At 36.5% G+C, this 9,869-nt stretch overlaps 1 pseudogene; it reads right to left on the minus strand.

Moving 5' to 3' along the window:
• LOC129560776 (amine sulfotransferase-like) overlaps nucleotides 1–5,855 on the minus strand; it is an 87,229-nt pseudogene extending 81,374 nt beyond the window's left edge.
• Nucleotides 5,856–9,869: the final 4,014 nt, after the last annotated feature.

The following is a 9,869-nucleotide window of genomic DNA, read 5'->3' on the forward strand; positions in this document are numbered from 1 at the left end:
AGCTGGAATCAAGATTGTCGGGAGAAATATCAATAACCTCAGATATGCAGATGACACCACCCTTATGGCAGAAAGTGAAGAGGAACTAAAAAGCCTCTTGATAAAAGTGAAGGAGGAGAGTGAAAAAGTTGGCTTAAAGCTCAACATTCAGAAAATGAAGATCATGGCATCTGGTCCCATCACTTCATGGGAAATAGATGGGGAATCAGTGGAAACAGTGTCAGACTTTATTTTCTTAGGCTCCAAAATCACTGCAGATGCTGATTGCAGCCATGAAATTAAAAGACGCTTTCTCCTTGGAAGGAAAGTTATGACCAACCTAGATAGCATATTTAAAAGCAGAGACTTTACTTTGCCAACGAAATCCGTCTAGTCAAGGCTATGGTTTTCCTGTGGTCATGTATGGATGTGAGAGTTGGACGGTGAAGAAAGCTGAGCGCCGAAGAATTGACGCTTTTGAATTGTGGTGTTGGAAAAGACTCTTGAGAGTCCTGTGGACTGCACGAATTTCCAACCAGTCCGTCTTAAAGGAGGTAAGTCCTGGGTGTTCATTGGAAGGATTGCTGTTGAAGCTGAAACTCAATACTTTGGCCACCTCATGCGAATACTTGATCATTGGAAAAGACTCTGGTGCTGGGAAGGATTGTGGACAGGAGGAGAAGGGGACAACAGAGGACAAGATGGCTGGATGGCATCACTGACTTGATGGACATGGGTTTGGGTAGACTCCAGGAGTTGGTGATGGATAGGGAGGCCTGGCGTTCTGCAATTCATGGGGTCGCAAAGAGTTGGACACAACTGAGCGACTGAACTGAACTATCCTTCTATAAATCTTTTCATGAAATGTTCTATGTTATCTGAAGATTCAAACATAGCTATCCTATTTGAAAAATGAAAAACTGAGACCAAAACATCCTTAGGCTTTCTGTAGATGTAAATAACCTGAAGAGGAAATAATGAAAAAATTTTAACAGTTCTTGGTTATCTTACAGGTTTTGTTTTTAGCACCTACAAAGTATTTAATTACAGGAATGCAGAATAATTCATTTCATCAGTTTGCTACTCATGGACATTTAGGTTATTCCCAGTATCTGCTATTACAAAGACTTATGGAATAAATAATTTCATTTCGAAGACATTTTACATGTGCTACCATAAAAGACTAATTTCTCAAAGTGAAATAATTTATTTTCACATTTGATTAATATCACAAACTATGTTGCAGAGATATTCAATTTATTCTTGGTAAGCAATAAACTGTGGAAAATTCTGAAAGAGATGGGAATACCAGACCACCTGACCTGCCTCTTGGGAAACCTGTATGCAGGTCAGGAAGCAACAGTTAGAACTGGACATGGAACAGACTGGTTCCAAATAGGAAAAGAAGTAGGTCAAGGTTGTATATTGTCACCCTGCTTATTTAACTAATATGCAGAGTACATCATGAGGAATGCTGGGCTGCAAGAAGCACAAGCTGGAATCAAGATTGCTGGGAGAAATATCAATAACCTCAGATATGCAGATGACACCACCCTTATGGCAGAAAGTGAAGAGGAACTCAAAAGCCTCTTGATGAAAGTGAAAGAGGAGAGTGAAAAGGTTGGCTTGAAGCTCAACATTCAGAAAACAAAGATCATGGCATCTGGTCCCATCACTTCATGAGAAGTAGATGGGGAAACAGCGGAAACAGTGTCCAAACAGACTTTATATTTTTGGGCTCCAAAATCACTGTGGATGCTGATTGTAGCCATGAAATTAAAAGATGCTTACTCCTTGGAAGGAAAGTTATGAGCAACCTAGATAGTATATTAAAAAGCAGAGACATTAGTTTGCCAACCAAGGTCCGCCTAGTCAAGGCAATGGTTTTTCCCGTGGTCATGTATGGATGTGAGAGTTGGACTGTGAAGAAAGCTGATCGCCGAAGAATTGATGCTTTTGAACTGTGGTGTTGGAGAAGACTCTTGAGAGTCCCTTGGACTGTAAGGAGAGCCAACCAGTCCATTCTAAAGGAGATCAATCCTGGGTGTTCATTGGAAGGACTGATGCTAAAGCTGAAACTCCTATACTTTGGCCACCTCATGCGACGAGTTGACTCACTGGAAAAGAGTCTGATGCTGGGAAAGGTTGGGGGCAGGAGGAGAAGGGGACGACGGAGAATGAGATGGCTGAATGGCATCACCGACTCGATGGACATGAGTTTGAGTGAACTCCGGGAGTTGGTACGGACAGGGAGGCCTGGTGTGCTGTGATTCATGGGGTTGCAGAGAGTCGGACACGACTGAGCGACTGAACTGAACTGACTGACTGAAGCATTAAGTGATATTTGATACACAGTCAAGGAAACACTGGAGATCAGTGAAAAAAGGAAAAACTACTTAATAGATGATTTTAGAATAATTATCCATATAGAAAAAAATAAAATGCATTTATATCTCATACTCTAGACTGAAATGCGTTTATAGTTGGATTAAGGATTTAAATATGAAAGCAAAATTTTATATCTAAGAAAATAAAGGATGTTTTTCTGGTCAGATCACAAAAACTCATGATGTAAAAATTTTTTATATTTTGAAATCTAGATGTTATGGGGATAATTTGCTTTGAAAAAATATATGATACCAATTTAAGAAAAGGCAACTGATTTAAGTAAACTGATGAGAAAACAAAAATGTGGTAAGATTATAAATAAACTTGATAGGATTATAAATACCTGATCACATGTATATTTATTATATACTTTAATCAAATCTTTCCTGTTTCAGTTCATTCATAGCTTTTAATCTGCTTGATATCTAGCAAAACTACAAAGAGCCTTGAAATTTGACAAGACTAAAATTACAGCAATAAAAATCAAATACTGGTAAAATAATCATAGAAAATTAAAGGCTATTTTCTAAATAATTGCATATAAAAACTCCTGCACTTGGGCCAGCATTATGTGAAAACAAGCTTTATAAGCAAGTAATGTTTATTCCAGGAATAAAACATCCGTAAATATTACTGAATTTTATTTCACTATGAATTAACGAACAGGAGCATGGCATCTTCAGAATTCCCCGAAAGGCATTTTATGTCATTAGACCTTTTCTAAAGAGCACAAAAACAAAAGTGAATGTAAAACTTTAAGTCAACTAAGAATAGAAAAAAATCCTCAACCTTATGTACCACAAAAAAGCAATTTTAAAACAAATCAAAACACAAAAACAAGAAAAAATACTAAAAATGCTAGTATAAAGGACAGGAGGGGTATTCCAGGTGATGGCAGTGGTAAAGGACACACCTGCCAATGCAGGACACGCAAGACACGCAGGTTTGATCCCTGGGTTGGGAAGATTCTCTGGAGAAGGGCGTGGCAACCGACTCGAGAATTCTTGCCTGGAAAACCCCATGGATGGGGAGCCTGGCAGGCTGCAGTCCATGGGGTTGCAAAGAGTCAGACATGATGAGTGACTTTCACTTATTGTGAAGCATACTGTAAATGAAAATAAAAGGTGTTATTAATTTAGGATGATATATATCCTGAAGAATAAAAGAAAAATTAATAAAAATAATAGAAGAAATTAAGGCAGCCAAATATACTAGAGAAAAAAAACCAAGTCATTTTCCTTTAAAACAGCAAAATCTAAACAGAAAACACATTGAAACTATGTCAAGTTCATAAAGTCTTAAAAAAATAAAAAATTGGAAATTGATAAAAATATTGAAAAAAAGCATACATAGACCAGCAATAGTACATTTGGTAGAAATGAGGGATGACTTGATAAATAAGAGTGATATCATAATGAATTTTGGAATATTGCAATGATAATGATTGTCCTTGAATTAATCTGTATCTGTCATCAATTCCATCAACATTTAAAAATTACTGAGGAATTCACATTTTAAAAATAAAGTTGATGAGCATTTACCATATCAGTTGTCAAGTTTAAAACAGTGAAGAACTGCCACATGTTAAACTTCTATCCATTTGTGCAGAATTAGAGGGAGAGACTACGGAAACAGTACTCAAAGAATGAAATTGATAATATCTAGCATATCAGCAAAGACTGATAATTCCAGTCAATGCTGAGTACATGACTAAAAAAGCATTCTTATATGCTATGTGATGAAATATAAGTTGATATACTGTAGAAGGCAATGTATGATGCCTACCAATTCTTAAAATATTTAGAAAATTTAAAGTGAAAATTCCTGTTTTAGACAAATGTTTGACAAGGTCAAAAGAGTACAAAGATCTTCAAGAATGTTTATGTGATATATACATTTGTTGCAACCTACTATTCCATCAATATACATTCAATATTGCATGGCCATACAATATGATTCTACTAAACCATTAAAAAGGATAGAATTTTATGGCCTGACATAAAAGAATTCTTGCAATATATTATATAACTACACTGCAAACAATGTCTGTGGTGACTTAATTTATCTATATGTTTATAATTCCATTTGTATTTAATGTGTAAAATCATAAAGGTTGTAACAATCGAGAGAATGTGGATGAGTGGAGCTGGAGAATGATTTGAAAAAAAAATTTCTCTTTATAAAATAGTCTATAAGTTACTTCTATGACACACCTTAGCTTTTTTGTTCTTGAGGCTCTTCATTGCTAAATAACATGGGATGTAGGAAAAAAAGAGGCAAGCGATGGTCTCTTGGTGTGGTCCCAATTGTGTCGACTGTATTCCCAATAGGGCTTTGTAAAGTGTTTGCACATTTTAGGTTCTGTTACGATGTCCCTGAAAATAAATCAAGCTTAATATCTGCTGGGTCCAGATGGTACCTGTAAAAATAATATTATTTTCAATTCTGACTTAATTTTTAATAAAAGTTCATTGGGAATGCCATCTGTCTCAAAATTATTTGGAGATTTTTATTTCTTTTAACCATTTTAAGGACCTCAATGAATTCATCCAAATTTTATTTGTTTGTATTTTACATTAAAGTTAATAAAGATAAAAATGAAGAATCAGTTCTTTCTTCAATTTGAAAAGCTGTGGTTGTTCTGATTCCATGATAGTAATTCAGATTGATCCTTTAGCTCCTTCTCTGTTCTCTATAATTTAAGTAGGTCCTTTTTGAAGATTAAACAGTCTTAAATTTCAAAGTAGGCAGAAAAAGGGAGACACTGGATCATCATGAAAATCAGGAATTTTTTTTTCCTATTGACTTAGAGTCCACTGTATTTTTGTGTATTGAGGCATATTAACTAGTCCATACAATATTACTTCAATGGGAATAAATGTGCTATGTCCTTAAAAGTACAATTTTTAAAAATAATCTTTTTGTAATGTAAAATTGAGGTCATTTTATTTTAGATTAAAATTAGCTCATTGTTATAGGGAAATGCAAAGTTAATTGGAAAGTGTATTAAGAATTAATTCTGATTGAGATATGCTGCTAACAAAAATCTTGGTTGGTTTTCAAATGTATGTTCTTCCATTCTCAGGCCAACCCAACAGCTCACGATTTACCAGTAATCTTTTGGTTCAGTATTTGGGCTTTTCATATCTGCCATCAAAAACGGCAATACATGCATTTCTGATGACCTTCTGTGAGAGAAGCTTCAGATTTATTTAACTTTTTCTGATCCTAAGTAGTTGTCTAACTGTCAGATGTGCTTCTCTCAACACCGTGGTCGGGCACATTTGTCCGCGTATATTACCAAAGCAGAGTGAAGACTGAAACAGGTGACACAAACCTCAAACTTACCAGATTTGGGATGTAATTATAAAGACATCATCATCTCTAATTTCAAAGTCATCTGGATTTTTCATTAAGTTAAAATCAAAGCTGTAACGTTGAAAATTACAGCCTTTAAAGTTCAATAAATATATGTCTTTGTTGTCCATAATTATTATCTACAAGCAAAAACAGGTAAAATTATTTTCAACTTTTGACTATTTTGCAATAATGACTAACACTTCCTGAGTGTTGAATATGTGCCATGCATCATTAAATGTCATATGTGTTATCAGTTCGTTTACCATAGAAACAAACTTGCATATGGTAAACATTTAATCTTCACAGGAACCGGACATTATGGCAGGTATTGTTATTACTACTATGTTAAAGATGAGGAAAGTAAGATACTAAGGGGAATAATAGCTTTTTCCAATCCCACTAGGTGTGTATTATCTTGATTCCAAGCCTACATGAGGAAACTGAGGCCAGGTAGTTCAGCAGGCTATTCAAGGTGGCCCAGTTAGCAGAGCTGCAAGATTTGAGGCCAGACAATATGGCCACAGGGGCTTCCCTCATAGCTCAGTTGGTAAGAAATCCACCTGCAATGCAGAAGATCCTGGTTCAATCCCTGGGTTGGGAAGATCTGCTGGAGAAGATATAGGCTACCCACTACAGTATTCTTGGGCTTCCCTTGTGGCTCAGCTTGTAAAGAATCTGCCTGCAATGTGGGAGACATGGGTTCAATGCCTGAGTTGGGAAGCTCCCCTAGAGAAGGGAAAGGCTACCCAATCCAGTATTCTGGTGTCCATGAGAGGGAATCCATGAGTGTATTAGTTGCTCACTTGTGCCCAACTCTTTGCAACCCCATGAACAGTAGCCTACCAGGCTCCTCTGTCCATGGGATTCTCCAGGCAAGAGTACTAGAATGGGTTGCCATTGCCTTCTCCAGGGAATCTTCCCAACCCAGGGATTGAACTCAGGTCTCCTGCATTTCAGGCAGATTCTTTGCCATCTGTGCTACCAAGGAAGCCCTACTGAATCCATGCTATTCATCAATTTATCATATAGTTCCTTAGTATTTTATATTTTTTTCTTTACACTTATTTCATTGTATAGAAGTAGAAAAGTCTTTAATACATATACTTTTTATTTCTCTTTTTTTCCAGGAATATGAATAATTTTCTGTCTCTTGAAAAACATGGACAAATGCAGATGTCATAAGTAGGGAGTACAGTTAAACAGAAAAGCAAAGAAGAAAATGTGAGTCACTATCACATCCCTCCTGACACCCCCTAATGCCAAACACACAGACTTGAAAATCAAGTTTCAGAAAATCTGGATGCTGAGAAAAGAGAGAAGAGTATCAACCAGCCCACACAAACACTCTGAACAGCATTCCATTTGTGCTGTTTATTATTTTTAACTTGTCAAGCACTGTTTCAAGAGAGAGAGAATGCTAACAGTTGTGTCACAGAAACAAGAGGAAAAGACTGGGGTATGGGGTAGATTTCTGTAGGATCTGGATATTGGCAAAATATATGTTGTTTGCCTTTCTTTGATTAATACGGAGAAAGTGACTGTGTATGGGACTTTTTTTTTGTCTCTCTCTTATTCTTGCACTGAAGTTCAAAAACAGAGAAGGAAAAACATAAAATTGATGAAAGAGCAAATTCCTTTGTATACTAAAGAGAGGGGGAGATTTGAAAGACCTCAAAATCTACCCTTTTACTACTCACTGTTCCACGTCAACTGGAGAAACAAAATCCACTTCTGATGCAACTTTAAGGATGATAGGGATTAATTTGTTGAGAAAGAAACATTCCCTGCAGAGTTTGTCTTGGTCAATGGGTATCATTCTAAGGTGGCAGGAGGTAGTGCAGTTTGGATAAATAAATTGGGTAAGATTTTGTTGATATTAGGAGAATGATATCTGGTTATTCCAGAAACAGCAAAGGAGTCAAAACTGTTATCAGTACTAAAGAGACCTGTGTGTAACCAGTAGTCATATGTACTTAACTTTGTCAACTCTCCAAAACACAACAAGATGTATTTGAAAGCTATAGCAATGACTTCCTTCGGTATGAAAGGTGGTTAGTAAAATCTTTTATACCTCTTTCACAGAGCTGGTGTTTATTTTTTATGTGTTTATTTGCACAATCCTATAAAAATAGTGGTTATGGTTGTGGAATGTACCAAGAGTCTTCTAAGATCAGTTCAGTTCAGTAGCTCAGTCAGGTCCGTCTCTTTGTGACCCCATGGACTGGCCTTCCTGTTCATTACCAACTCCCAGAGCTTACTCAAACTCATATTCATTGAGTTGGTAATGCCATCTAACCATATCATCCTCTGTTGTCCCCTTCTCCTCCTGCTTTCAACCTTTCCCAGCATCAGGGTCTTTTCCAATGAGTCAGTTCTTCACATCAGGTGGCCAAAGTATTGGAGTTTCATCTTCAGCATCGGTCCTTCCAATGAATATTTAGGACTAATTTCCTCTAAGATAGACTGGTTGGATCTCCTTGCAGTCCAAGGAACTCTCAAGAGTCTTCTCCAACACCACAGTTCAAAAGCATCAGTTCTTCAGAGCTAAGCTTTCTTTATAGTCCATCTCTCACATCCGTACATGACTACTGGAAAAAACATAGCCTTGACTAGATGGACCTTTGCTGGCAAAGTAATGTCTCTGCTTTTTAATGTGCTGTCTAGGTTGGAGAAGGAAATGGCAACCCACTCCAGTGTTCTTGACTGGAGAATCCCAGGGACGGGGGAGCCTGGTGGGCTTCCGTCTATGGGGTCGCACAGAGTCGGACACGACTGAAGTAACCTAGCAGCAGCAGGTTGGTCATAATTTTTCTTCCAAGGAGAAAGTGTCTTTTAATTTCATGGCTGCAGTCACCATCTACAGTGATTTTAGAGCCCCCCAAAATTAAGCCTGTCACTGTTTTCATTTTTTCCCCATCTATTTGCCATAAAGTGATGGCACCAGATGCCATGATCTTAGTTTTCTGAATGTTGAGTTTTAAGCCAGTTTTTTCACTCTCCTCTTTCACTTTCATCAAGAAGCTCTTTAGTTCTTCTTCGTTTTCTGCCATAAGGGTGGTGTCATCTGTGTATCTGAGATTATTAATATTTCTCCTAGCAATCTTGATTCCAGCTTGTGCTTCATACAGCCCAGCATTTCGCATGATGCACTCTGCATACAAGTTAAATAAGCAGGGTGACAATATGCAGCCTTAACGTCATATTGACACCAAAGGCAAAAAAGAAAATCAGTAATTATTTAAAATTTGAATATTTTGTTTGCCATTGGTTTTACATTATTGTTTAATATTTTAAAATATTGCATTAAAATATTATTTAACTTGATTATTTGGGTTTTGGTGCTGCCATAATTTTGCATAAAAGATGTGTTTCCGTCTCCTCCAATAGTCCTTAGTAGTTCAAAAAGACTCTCAGGTTTCCTGGCCTCCATCTTGAAGATCGTTAGGTAGAAAGGCCTGAAGGTGGAACCTTGTGGAGCTTTCAGGTAAGGGAGTCTTCTCCGCATGAATGAATGTGCTCAGTGGACAAACAATAATAATCCATATTATAACAACCTCAAGAAGAGTTAAGATAAACAATTAAAGACCTGAAAATTACTGGAATTTGGGCTACTGTCACATGACCAAGACAGTTAAAAAGTGGGTTATTGGCTTTGACCATACAATAGTAATCATATTTAACGTGAGGTTATCATTAAGTGAAATGAATTATATTCCAAAATAGTTGTATCTTTAATAGACTGATTATTGTGAAATTGAGACTGTTTTGATAATATGAAACTAGAACATTTTCTACCTATACTTTTTGGATAAAGTGTTTTTTCAATATTTCTTAATATTAATTTAATATTTTGTCTTTATAACATCAGATGGATTCATATCTACTTATCTAAAGGCTTTAAGACATTTGGGTCTGTTACTAAATGTATTTATTTTAAAAGGTAAATATTGATGCTAAGGTCTTTGAAAGTATCATAGAAGGAGAATGGCAGGCACATTGTCAAAGGTTTGCATTTATGTCTTGGTCTTTTTATTATTATCAACTAGTTTTATGGGATTCTATTTGAGGTAGGAAGTGTCTCTGTGTACACATAATTTTTTATTTGAGATGGTTTGGATTTCACTTTTTCTGACATTGGTGCT

Source organism: Moschus berezovskii, chromosome 10 (assembly GCF_049115385.1).
Source record: "Moschus berezovskii isolate FMDL1 chromosome 10, NW_MosBer_1.0, whole genome shotgun sequence".
NCBI lineage: Eukaryota > Metazoa > Chordata > Mammalia > Artiodactyla > Moschidae > Moschus > Moschus berezovskii.